Below are 14322 nucleotides of genomic sequence, written 5' to 3'. Positions count from 1 at the left end.
TTGCATGCATGACTTGTCATGACAATATCTCAGTACATCTTAAAAAGGGGCTCTTTCTTCCCTTCTAAAGTACTTGAAAATGACTTGCCAAGTATTCATGTAAAGCTATCCAAAATGAAACAAGCTGCTCCCAGTGCTTTATGCTGGTTGGATTTCTTTTAATTCTGGCAGGAATGCATGGAGAGCAGATTTCAAGCCAAAAATGGTCTGCTGCCTGAAGCAAGTTTAAATTGCAAAGGTAGCTAGTGATCTCTGAGCCATGCATGCAGTAGCACTGATGACAGGAACTCTATTTGGTAGGTCTCAAATTTTGGATCAGATTTTATGCTGATGAAAACTTAAAGCTTAAACTGATTATATCAGAGCTAAACCAGGAGAGACTTGTGGAAAATCTGACCTATGTAAACAGGTTTAAATTCATCCTGATCAGAGACTAGAAGTTTGGATCAGTGGGCAGTTTCCACTTGCACTGTGTGAAGTACGTGTCAATTAGCCATGGAACAGCTATTCATTAAAATTAAATAAATAAAAAGTATCTTTTCCACTGGAAAACAAAATTTCATCCCAACTGCATGTGAAAAAAATGTCAACTTCTAACAGGGTGCTTTTTTTACCAGAAAAACGTGCATAGATGTTTATCTGCCTTCATCAGCTCTGTTATCCTCAGGAGTTACAGTCCCAGTTTCTTGTGATCTAAATGATCCGGCCAATCTACAGCTTACATGATGTTGTGTTGGAGTGCCCTGGGAATAGGCAGGCCTCAGATCTTGATGTTTCAAGCTTTTACTTCGATTAGGGTGATGTGTGAAAGTGCCAGGGTTTCCCCCTAAATGTCAAACGGCTTAAATGTCAAAAAAGACAACATGCAAAAAGTGAATATATGACAAAAAGCAGGATGAAAAGAAGAGACAGAGACACAGCTAGAGCAAAGAGCTTGCAAACTTACTTCCATCACATGTAGGCACAAGTGCTTTGTTCTGAATCATAGAAGCATATTGTAATGGAAATATCAAAGCACAATCTGCTGGCCTTTGTCTCTGCCCATTGCCTCCTGGGGATTTTTATGTAGGCATTTCAGCAGAGCTTTCTCATTGCAGAATTAAAGATAGATGGAGAGTGGTCAGTAGCTAATGAGTTTTGTGCAAGAAGCTCATTCACTGATGGATGGGTAATGGTTAGTAACTAAACTGCCTAAGTAGGCAGGAAAGGATGAAAAAGCTCTCAACTATCAGACAACAAAATTGAAATTGATGTGGAGGAGGCAGGAAGTTTGCACTGACGAGTGTATGAAAGGACCTTCAAGCAAAAGGAAAAGCCCATGACTGTGTATCTTAAATTGATTAGAGCAGATTTGGGCAGCAGTAGGGGAGCAGAGAGAACAAGGGCAACAACCAACATGACCAATATGATGACCAATAGTGAACATCATAAAGTCAAGATATTCAGGTGCTGATACTGGAGATAAAAGGTCTGCATCTTGCTGGGTTGTACAGTGTGGTGGAGAAAGAAACCAGGGAACCACAGGCTGGGCCAGGCAGTGTGGATACAAGTCTTCAGTAGTGCTATAACTCTCATCTTCCAACAAACTGAAGTTGGGTTGTCAATAGGATCTGATCACCCAAATGCTCCTGGAAATTCATCATGACCATGGAAAACTGCTGCAGTGATTTGCCAGGCACGAGTTGCTCATACCTCTGCACATTCCTAAGGACAGTGAGAGTCAAACTATTACTGCAGTCAACTCCCAGCTCATGGGGAGGGTGCAGAAGCATGGTCCCTAATCAGCACTGAGACAAAGTGGACAGTGCCAGTGGAGAAGGACAAGTGTGTAACTGGGATAGGACTAATCACAGATCAGGTATCTCCTTACACCCCTATGTATGAGCCTGAGTTCCCATCTCAGTCACTCGAAAAAGAAACAGTTTAGTTGCTGAAATTAGGGTCTGATGTGATTTTAAAAGCTCCAGAGCTTCTTGTCTGGTCTCCAACAGCTGCTTTAGAAGAGCAGAAGTCTCCTATTAATCCAACACTGTATTTAGTAGCCTGCACAGAGGCCTCTCAGATTGTACTAGTGAATGCCTATGAACCTGAATCAAGACTGCATGTCTTTCTCTGAGGCATACCCTACCCTTGTTAGGTAACCAAATGTGAACTTGTTTCTGTGAACATCAGTAGCTCATGCGACTGTTTTCTCACCTGTTTCCTGCTTCTGAACAGCCATCAATTAATAGCGATGACTGTGACCCAAAGAAGTGTATTATTCCATTAAGACACTAGAAACCCTCTGCAATATGCTGGTTTAGAGATACGGAAAGTCAAGTTTCTGCTTCACAGAGATACAGAAGCTGGAAAAGAATTGAAGTGGAAAAGGGTAATTAGTTTCTAACAGGCAGGACTAGTTGAAAGGTATTTCCTTGCTTTGGGCAGCCAAGCAGCCATTCAGGACACTCCTAACTGGAACAAAGAGAAATATTTTGTGCTAATCACCCCTTGTTATTTGACACAGGAATAAGCCTGGAGATGCAGGTGTTATTGGTCACATGAAGAGGGACATGTAAATGTGTCTAACCATGACAACTACACATATGTGACTGTGGTTTGGAGTTTTCTCTTTCTTTTGTACCTTATAATATAAGCCTTTTCATTCTCAGATTTTCACAGGCTTTATAAACAGCGATGATTTCTTTCTATAAACTCAATAACACAGATAGCGCTGAGACCAATTATAGTCTGTTTTTAAGTGCAGTGTCAGAAGAACAAAGATCTCGAAATCTTCATGATTTCCATTTAGAATTCCCAAATTCCTCACTTTCTAAAATCCCTCCAAACACAGATTCAGACATTATTAAAAGGCAAAAACCACCCAGGTCCTAAAGTGACATTTTGATGTCATAGGGAGATCTGTACTAGAAAATGAAGTGCTGCTAATTCTATAAAGCCATTTTCTTTAACACAACTTCCTCCCTCCTCCCACCCACTCTGTGTGTCAGCTTCATCCATCTGTTTCATCTCATGAAATGCATGGATCATGAGCTCCCTGGAGCACATCCAATTTCCCTTGCCTCTGTAGCTGAACATTCACATTTTTCCATCCTGTAGAGGAGCATAAATATTGTGTAGTGAGCGGTCTGCCTTGTTTCCAATTTCATGTCATATTCTGAAAACTATCCATTATTCAGAAAGGTTCACAGGTTTATTTATCAATTAATACATAGTGTTATGATCTCTGGCTTCCCCCACTGTGTACATTCTCAATGCATACTGCTATTGCTGATCCTTTGCTATTTCTGGGTAAGGTACTGAGTTACACATTAATCGATCAGGGAAATTGCATTTGTGTGATACAGAAGAACCAGCTACAGCCTCCGTGTTTGGCACTGCTGGGGCCTCTGAGCCTCAACCTCCAAAAACATACTGGTGCTCGAAAGCACTGATAATGTCACTCCTATGGAGAACCTTTTGAGTTGGAAGGAACCCTTAAAGGTCATTTGGTCCAGTTCTTTGCAATCAAAAGGGACACCTACAGCTCCATCAGGTGCTCAGACCCTATCCATCCTGACCTTGAGCATCTCCAGGGACAGGGCATCCACCACCTCTCTGGGCAGCCTGTGCCAGTGCCTCACCACCATTATTATAAAGAATTTTTTTCCTTATTTCTAGTCTTACATCCTTGCCAAGTCCTAGCTGAGGAGAACATCAATGCAGTACGCAATGAAGTTAATTTGCAATTGAAACATGCTCTTCAAATTCCTCGTGAGCATTCTGTGGGTAAAGCTGATTCACTAGAGTATTCATAGAAAGCAAACAAAAAGAGTTGGAAATCAGCAAGTTAATTTACTTTAAAAATGAAGGTAAATGTGTGTGGAGTGCTTAGGCACTCACCCAGCCCAACACAGGGCATCATAACCTGCAGTAACGAAAAACACTCCTCTGACCTTCACAAAAGGGAAGCACTACCACTGCAGTAGATTTTAATGACATCAAAGTCTTGCTCTAAAGTGCAGTTTTAAATTAAAAAAGCTCACCCTCATTACAATCAGCATTTGTGGCAGTGTGAGGGTGTGTGCAAGTACCTCAGTAATATTTTTTTTCTGGCTGTTAGCACACAATTTTATTTCTCCTGCTGTACACAACAGTTAATATATGCAGCTGCAGCTAAGGCATACACCCTGTGACAGACCTGAGAGAGCAGAGCAGAGCCAGCTGAAAACACTGAATATGGATGTTAAGAACAGTGACTCGATTTTAAAGGAAAATCAGAGGTTTTTTTATTTAGCTTGGATCAGTATCAGTAGGGTGAACTGAAGCAGCTACTGTTTCTTCTTAAATTTTGGACAGTTTTCTCTCCTTCGTGTTAAGAAAGTGATCTATGAGCTCACATTTTGCTAATCTGATTGATTCTGTAAGGCAATCACCTTGCTTGCAGCTGGAGGCAATGCACAGGAAGGATGCACAGGAAAGCATTGTCCTTTCTCCAGTCAATTCATGTCACCACAGACAAGAAGAATTCCAATACACAACGTCATTTGAGCTATTTCCAGCAACTGAAGTCAATGTTCACATCTTCTGTTGTTTATTTGAGGCCATCGTAGAGCTCAGGTTCCTGTATTAACATGTATTACTAGAAAACGACATGCAAAACCTGATCTTACAATTCATCTCCCCACTCTCAAAAACATGAAGAAAATGTCAGGGATGACTTGGTAGACATGTGGACCATGCGTTTCCCAAGCTGCAATGACCTCATTCAGGTAGACGGTACTGCAAGTCATAGAATCATAGAATCACAAGGTTGGAAAGGACCTATAAGATCATCTAGTCCAACTGTCCTCCCTTTACCATACCTACAGAAAACCCCTAACCCATATCTCCTAGCTCCCTATCCAGATGCTTCCTAGCTCCCTATCCAGACACTAAGTCAGATAGGCAAAGCCAAACATGAGCAAAGGTGTTGTTATTCAGTGCCCAGCTTTGAGCAGGAGAATATAACCCACTTAGAGAAGTCTGAGAATGCTCTTTTTTGTCTGAATTAATTTGTAACTATCTTTTTTCTGGATCCTGATGTATTTCCAGCCATCACAACTACACTTGTTGTAATCAATAAAGAAAACATCCTGGGGCAGGTAACCTTTTTACTCTTATCACTGATGAATATCCACTTAGTTTGCCAAGCATTCAGTCGAAATGGAACAAGTGATAACACTGATGTGGGCAAATGCTTTAGAAAAATAAGAGAAAACAAAATTTAACTCTACATGTTTCCAAGTCTATTTCTTCAGAAAATCCTCCATGTCTTTCCTGTGCTGAGGAACCCTCATGCTTCTTCTTTCTTAAGATGGATGTCAGTAATATTGAGAAGTCAAGAAATGCCAATCATAGATGAATATACTGCTAAAGGAGGATCCTTGGAATTGTGTGATCTTAAGACAGGTCTGTGTTTAGCTGCTGTTCGAACACCCAAGCAAAGCTGCCAGAGATGTCCAAACAAATAATGTGAGAAGGGAAAACCAGAAGTGTTTCTGAGACAAGAGCAATCATCTAAGGGAGTACCAAGCTTACAGCATTCATTTTCCAAAGTTTAAAAAGCAGCACAACAGATGAACAGAAAAGATGAACAGTGTTTGTCTTGCAGTGAGAACAAGGAAATACACTAGATGGAAACAGCCAGTCAGACCATGCCCTGTGTTCTAGCAGGAGGTGAAATAATAATCCCTCCTGAAGCAGGATGTACTACCTAGGAACCTCAGGCAATTTTCAGAGCAATCGGGGGCACATCTAAATCCTGTCAGGAGTCTCATTTCCAACTTTTGAATGTCCCAAAGAACAGAAACCATGTCCAACTTAGATACATCACACTTCAGTGTAATACGTGGCCCTTATTCATTACTTAAATCTCAGCTAAAAACATTATAGTATTCTTTAACACCTTAAGTATGTATCTCTACAGTATGTGTCCAGGAGAAGAGGAATAAGAAATAATGTGGCCAGAGCAAATTCATAGTGTTCTCATTTCTGGTGGGCTGCTGGAAGAATAACAACTATCTGCAGTGATTTCTGCGTAATATTTCAGTATGTGACTTCACATAAGGGAGCAGGAAGGATCTTATTGATGCCAAAATTCAAAAATCTGATGAAACTTCTTAAAGATGCAAGTCTTAGGCTTGTTAATAATAGGCTTTTCCAGAGTATGTCCAGCATGCCTGCAAAAAATAAACTATTTACTAAATTTTCTAGCCACAGAAAAGGATGGTCTGCTCTCTTTTGCCTCTCAGCACCATTAGTTTCACACCAGGAAATATATCACTGAGGATCTTAACAGTGACCTATTTCCAGAGCATGGGGGATTTATTCCCTGCCATATAAAATTCCCCCCTTGCCCTGCAATTTACAGTCTTTTTCTCCCCTTTGAACGTTAACCTTTTGTTTACACCCATTAACCCAACTCACTACCTGCATTTTATATGTGTCTTGTAGCACACACTAAGAATCAAGGATTTCTGTGCAGTGCTTTGTTATATTTATCTCTTGGCTTCTTTGCCTGGTAGAGAAGGATCCAAGGCATTTCCCCTGATGCTCTTCAGATGGCAGCTCCATGAAGTGTGCTCTCACAGTACCGCACTTGCACATCTCAGGATATAGCACAGTGGGAGCAGGTGAGACAAAGATGCCTGTAGCTAATGACAAAAAAAAAAATACACAACCTTGCATTATGGAAAACATCTCCATACTGATGTTAAATGCAGATTTTCTGTTCTTCCTGAGGCATGAGCTTTGGCAGGAACTCATTGGTGTCTACTGTAGCGAGTCCAAGTGAGGCTGGAAAGCTGACAGAGGTATAGAAACCGAGATTATAATGAATTGGGGACCATGAACTATCCCAGTTCCTGGTACAAAGAAAAAGGATATGAAGTTCAAAGGAAGTTTGTGGGAAGACTAAACAGATTAAGTTTGTTTAGTCAGAAAAGAAAAAGAAAAAGGAATATAAAATGTACTTAAACTGGATCAGGTCTCCCTGACCCATTCTTCTATTGCCTTTCCACTCTTTCTTGGCATCAGTTTCCTTTGATTGTTTATTTTTCCTCTTACTCCATGCATTATAATGCTTCCAAGTGCTATACAGAACATTGTCCCACTTCGAGTGCCGCATTAGCCCCTACAGCGTGCCTCCTCTTCAGCTCTCCATAAATCCCATTACACAAATGAAAGTTAAATGGGTAGTCAAACATTTGCTTTACAGAAGATCTGGTTGAGAAGCAAGCTGCATTTGTAAAGTCTTACACACTTTGAAAAAAGGTAAATATTTCAATGAGAGTGTTAATATTTTTTTCAAGTTTTATCAGCCTTCATTCATTTATTTATTTATTCTATTCTCTGATTCTCTTGTAAAAATCTAAGTGTGGGCATAAAACAGGGATGAAAATTCATCTCACTTGATTTACACACGAGTTTCTCACCTTAGGCTCCCTTCTTAGTTTATGGGAAGAGGTCAGAAAAATAATGCTATTTCATCTTAGACATCTGTATTATCTCTATCTTATCTTCTCATGTCAGAGCCTTTTTCCCAAATACCACATCAGGTCTTATATCCTAAGTCAGGAAAGTACACTGAATACTTTTCATGCTTACTTATCAGATGAACTGAAATCTTAATAGTTTCAGCTGTAGGAGCCCATGTGTATGCACAATTATGTTATTTTGCCATCTTCATCAATGCCCATAACGTAATCATACAAAATATTTCCAGTGTTATCATTAGGTTTCAGAGTTAGCACTGACTGGAAATTACAGAATCACAGAATTGTAGGGGTTGGAAGGGACCTCTAGAGATCATGGAGTCCAACCCCCCTGCCAAAGCATGTTCCCTACACCACGTTGGACAGGTAGGTGTCCAGGCAGGTCTTAAATATCTCCAGAGAAGGAGACTCCACCACCTCCCTGGGCAGCCTGTTCCAGTGCTCAGATACCACAGTTATCAGAGTACAGCTGTTTTGCTTGATTATGGGACCTCCTAAAGAACTGCCCATGTAAGAGAGGAGAGAAAAATCAAGATTCATGCTCAGCAATCCATCTCTTTATCAATTCATCTAAAAATGTAGTTGTTATTGTTTGTGCATTTCTATAATATACTATCTACTGCAAGAAAATAAGATTTTCTATCACACTACTTCAAAAATGTGAAGAAAATTGGTCTCACTGAAGGCTGGAGGACACTTTTCTGCTAACTGTCTTTTTGACATTGCAATATTCAAGTGTATTTTCACTAAAACAGCAAAATGATCTCATATGGTTCTTTTTCAGACAGAGTTAGAGGAAGGACTGTGTATAGAATTGAGCAATCTGTGGAAGTTGGCTCTGAACAAGAAGAATAAATTTACAATGTAGCCAAAGCTAATATCAACCCACCAAAACCAGTATGACGATAGTAGGAAAGGAAGGGTGATAAGGATGTTGAAGAGGCAGGATATATGCCACAGAGTTCTTTAATCTTGTCCTGCACTGCCTACCACAATGCAATGCCCCCAAAACCCACTGCTACCTGTCCAAAAGATTTGAAAGCATTGTAAAAAACAATGATCTCACAATATGATATTTAGACAAGAATATAATAAAATTACAAAGAATATGACCCAGCAGTAGACTCCAACAGACTTAATCAGGTGAGCATAGTTCAGTATTCACAGGCTCTGGTCCCTACACACTGGCAATATTTGCTAGGAATTGGACTCAGTGATCCTTATGGGCCCCTTCCAACTCAGGATATTCTATGATTTGTGCTATTTTTGAGTGAATCGGCAGGAAAAGCAACAGTGATCAGTATGCTTGGACAAAGCCATACTGTGTTAGATTTCTTTGCAATTCCCTTCCAGCACATATTCAAAACCTAAAAGGCTACTTCAGCACAAACTATCCATGGATGGCTCAGCTCAAGTTCAATTCTTGAATTTTACATTTGTATAATTGATTGTAATACTTCATAATTCATGCTAAGTTGGTTATTTAAAGAAGTCGTCCAATCAGGGAATTTAAAAAAAATAAAAATAAGTGCAATGCATTTAACCAGCTAAGACAGGTGAATTACAATCAAATATACAATTAATACATGAGTAAACCTCATGCAAGCTGAAAATAAGATGCACATATTTAAGACATGATAATTAACCATTGGAACAAATTACTGAGGCTTATGGTAAATTCTGTTTCATCTGGGAGCTGCTAAATCAAGACTAAATGTCTTTCTAAAAAGACATGTTCAGCTCAGCTTGAAGTTGTTAAGTAAGAAGCAGAATAATTGATGAAAATCTATATTCACTATTTTTATTGAGCCTAATTAAGTGTTCCTTACAATTCTTCCTGTCTTAACAGAAATTAGTTTATTTGGATGACCATTTTCTGTAGCAAGTAACTTGAAAATAACCACAAATATTATAAAATGCTACTATTTCAATGTAATATGTATGTATATGATCAAACTACCCTTTTACTGTTTAAATGCACCTTTTGCCTTCCCAAAGTGACAAAACCTCAAATTGCTGGAAGAAAATGTACCATTAAGGTCAATTTCATATATTCAAAAAGTAGCTTTGAAATGACTTCCTGCAAAGAATTTTGAGATTGCTGTCATCCAAGTTCATCATAAAATTGTGAAACTTCAGTTGAGATGGATATTCCATTCATTTCCTACAACCAACATTTAAAGGCATTATGGCACATAGCAGTAATAATAATAAAGTAGGCAATCCAAAAACTAAATGTTGATCTCAAAACCTTGGTTATCCTTATGGCATTTCCAGCCATGTGTAATTTACCTCTGTACATATATGAGTCATCTATTGGTACTGCACTGATTTTTATTTTCACTTGCTGTAAGAGAATAGGAAGTAGCTCTTGATCTTGCTTTGACTCATCCCTTTCTTAGTTGTAGAGCTACTGAACAACACGGCAAGGAAAGAAATTAATGGTTGTAAGTAAGACCGTAAGTATGATTAAATAGCGAAGGAGTAAGATGGCAAATAGTCAAAATCATGGAATTGTTAAGGTTGCAAAAGACTTCTAAGATCACCAAGTACACCAACCCATCCCCACCATGCCCAATAGCCACGTAGCTCAGTACCACATGTACCTGCTTCTTGAACACTTCCAGGGAAGATGTTTGATGAGGGGGCTTGAAAAAGGGACAGACAGACCTTGGATAGTAACCATACTTGTGTATGTTGTCCATCTTGGGGATCCTTCATGTTACCAGTGTTGGACCACTCAGCAATCTTTCAGTTTCCACAACAGTAACACCATCCGGTTAGTTACTACTTGTGCTTTCCTGAGCCAAGAATTGTCCTAATTTACCTTCCAGTCGGCTTAAAATTGCACTACTAGCTTGTGATACAGTTTTACTTGACAGGGGGGTGGAGGGGGGAGAGAAAAAAAATTAATCCTGCCATTTAGTTTTTGCCCATAGCCAACAGATGTAGGAGCACTCCCAGAGCATATGGGTTAAATTAGTGCCTGCTGTGTCCCAGCACCAACATTTGTCTGATTTAGTGACACTTATTTTAGACAGTCGGAAGGGGGTCCAGGCAGCCCTGGAGGTGGTTTTCAAGCTGGATTCATCCTTAAACAGCAGTCTAATAAAATTCCACACTTCTACTCCCTGCCTGTGCTAAGCCACCACCAACACTGGGTCACCAGAGGAGGCATCCCCGGAGAGAAATTTTGCAGGTCACAAACTCAGTGCACGGTGTCCTTTCGATGATAAAATACTAAGCAGAGCTGACATTTAAATTAGCATTCCTGTGTATTCTCCAGCTTGATAATGACTTGGGTAAGACAGACAACACCTGTGGCACCGGGAGGGAGCTAATTCCCAGGGAGCTGTGTCCAAAGGTTTGTCATCATCCCATACCATTTATGTTGCTGCTGACTGAAAATAGGCTCAGCCTACCAGACCCTGGCTGCCCTGGGATGTGCTTTGGGTTGACAAGACTTAGTTTTATGCTTTGAGCCTCATCCCGTGTTGGATTCACAGGACTGAAGTTTTTGCACCAGTCAGGGAAAGAAAGGGGTGAAGAGAGAAGAGGGGAAATAAATAAAGACACAAAATGTCTTTCCTTCTGGAGCACAGGAAAACAGCTAAAAGAAAAGGCCACTGTGAGAGCACAGTGCAATGATTTCTGAGCAACAGCTCCTAGCAGCTCCTTTCTTTGCAAAGCAGCTCTCCTTCCCCTCTCCACCAAAATCAGCCCCAGGGCCTTTCTGAGAGCTGAAAGCCAAAGTCTGATGTGTCAGAAGTAGTAAAATCAACACTGTTACAAAGGAATTGTTTTCTCCAAGCATCTTTTGATAGCTTATGGCTCAGTGATGTAGAAGAGGCTGCATCCTGGGACTACTATCACAAACAAGGTGAGGCATAAACTGAAGGATATGGAGCTTCATGCCACATCAGTCTAGATGTGTGATGAAGCTGTGTGATGGGTTCCCAAATTTTCTTCTAGCACGGTGTGGTTCATAAATAGTATCAGGTATCACAGAATCATTTGAGTTAGAAGTGACCTTTAAAGGCCACCTGGTCCAACTTTCTTGCTACGAATAGAAACACCTACAGCTCTATCAGGATGCATCCAGACTAACTCTGAATTTCTCTAGGGATGGGGCATCCACCAACTCTCTGGGCAACTTCTTCAAACCACTCTTCTAGTAAAAAACTTTTTCCTTCTATCCCATTCTAATCTCCCTAATTCCCCCTAAACTGAACAGCACTAAATTAATTGGAGCAGATCACATAACTATACTCTACAAAGACGTGCCCGACCCCTCACTGCATTCCCACATACAATTGTATGCTCAGGATATGTCTTGGGAATGTCACAGCTTGTTCCAATGGAGGAAGCGGGCTGAGAGGCACAGAACCTATAAGGAGTATCTGGTTCCATTGAATCTACTAGAAATTTCTCCTCTCTTTGTGCATTTCAGGTTTGACATCCCCTCCCCAAGGATGTGTCCAGATGAGGTAGACATAGCACTAAGGGAAGCAGCATGGTAAGGTGGTGAAGAAGTTAAAGGAACTGGTAGGGTGGAAAGAGAAAGATTCAGGGAATGGGAATGTTTTTGCTTCTAAAACTTCTTCATGGAGTGATGTGAGTGAAATATTTCTAAGAGTAACTCTTGCACAGAAAGTCAGAGTGAAGTCACGGAGTGTGCCAGAGACACAGAGCAAACAAAAAGACAATTGGAAAATCACAGTGGAATAACCAGACACCTCTGAAGCCTGTCAAAATAATAAAACAAGGATTATGCTCTGTGGCAAAGAATGATCTCATGCATCTCCGGATGAAGAATGGGGATTTCTGCTTAAGGCATGAGTTAGAAAGGTGTGAGTCACTCTTGGACTGAGACACTGGCCAGATGCAGACATGGAGGAGGTAAACGTGACCTGCAGCTATGTCACCTTCCATGACCACCAAGCCTTGACATGATTGGGTCAATTCATGAAGCAATCAAAGAAAGAGGGAATGCAACAGGCAGAGGTGCAGAAAACATATTCAATATATTCCAGAGATTGACAGGATATTTTATTTCATGAAGGAAAAAAATATATATATATATAGAAGGGCAACCATTTCTGTTTAGTCTAACAAAATGAAGTCTGAAATGGATGCAATTGCAAGTATCGCCATGGGGATAAACACCACGGGAGAGGAAAGAACTATTTAAGTGAAAGGACAAATTTAGCAAAAGAGAAATGAGTGTAAAATGGACAGAAATTAATCCGGTCTGAAAATTAGATGGAAAGGCTTCTACCAACCAGAGCAGTGATGTGCGGAAGCAGTGTTCAGCCAGACAAAACAGAAGAAAATCCAGCTGCTTTAAATATGCAAAAGGGAAAAAGGAGAACTGTGGCTACAGAGCAGCTGTTGGAAGGTGGGAAAAGGGGAAAGGAAAAGGAAGAAATCTGAGGTGGATTCTGTTCTCAGAAGACAGACAAAATATTCACTCCTGAAATAAACTCTCAAGCAGTTTGTAAATAACAGTCAAACAGTCTCGCTGGCAAACAACAAAGAAATGGGTGTCAGTCAATATAGATTTGTTAAGAAGGAATAATATAAAGCAAATACAATCCCTTGTGATGACAGTATAAGAAGCCTATAAAAAAGGGAGCAATTATGGGTGTCTTTTTTTACTCCAGACTTTTGACAATAGCTTGTCTAATATCCTCATAAACAAGTGAATAAAGCACAGACAGCAAGATACAATCAGAGAATTGATGCAAAACTTGTTTAATAATCAGGCACAAAAAGAAGTTCTCAAAGGTTTGCTATTAAAATGATGTGCTGTGTAGTTTACCACAGTGTTTGTGCTGGGTCCGGAAGTACCCTGTGCTTTCATCAGTGAATATCAGTCCCATGTAAGAGTGGGAAAATCCTGTGTGTTGTGAGATGGAGGAGAAATTCAATATGAACTAGCACAAAAGAGTAACCTTCAGCAAATACAAGTTAGACCAATAGACAAACAGTTAGACAAATCACCTAACAACTGGTGAGGAATTTGAATACACTGCACAAATAAGACGTGAAACATCTCTTACAGAGGACATATTTAAGGATTGGCCAGAAATATGGCAGGAAAAACACAAGAGAGGTTGATCTCAGCAAAAGACTGTGACAAAGTGGACATCCTCACAAAATTCCTCTTTTGTTCTGTTTCCCAGGTTCTCATCAAAGGAATTGTGCAGTACAACTTCTTAAGAATATGGGGAACAGGACCTAAGGCCCAAAGAAACTCCAGAATTTCCTAGAGTTCCAAAGCATACTCTGATATACACACATACATTATACGTAGTTCTTACATACATCAGCCTGAATGTGTGGCCTCTTCCTATAAGAGTCTTCACTCCCTGTTGTCCCCACAGTCCTGTACTGACCAAAAGGTAAGTAATATTTATTTCAGAGACTGCTGTGTGAAGAGGGAAGGATTTGGAGCATCTTCTCCCAGTTTACCTAATTCAATTTCACCCCTTTACCCCCAAGTGCAATTTTCAAGCATAATCTAAACAAGGAAGCTGAAACAAACAGCTTCACAGTGTGACTACAACCTATTTAAGTCATTTTAAAGCCAGCAGATGTTTTATAGGCTGAGATTTTCAGCACTGTCACTTCACTGACCTCTGCAACTCAGCAGGAGGCTCAAAGTAGGCCAGGGGCTGCGGACAATTAAAACTTAAAACCTTTCATTACCAGACACCAGATCACCAGGTCACTCTAATGCTTCAGTGCACCTTCTGTCACTGTTTGCTCAGGGCAGGTTAAATTGTGGCATACTCTGCTCAAAGCC

Source organism: Coturnix japonica, chromosome 4 (genome assembly GCF_054131305.1).
Source record: "Coturnix japonica strain WE chromosome 4, WE-NBRP24, whole genome shotgun sequence".
In the NCBI taxonomy this organism is placed as follows: domain Eukaryota; kingdom Metazoa; phylum Chordata; class Aves; order Galliformes; family Phasianidae; genus Coturnix; species Coturnix japonica.
The sequence above is the reverse complement of the archived record's forward strand: the minus strand, read 5'-3'. Positions refer to the sequence as shown.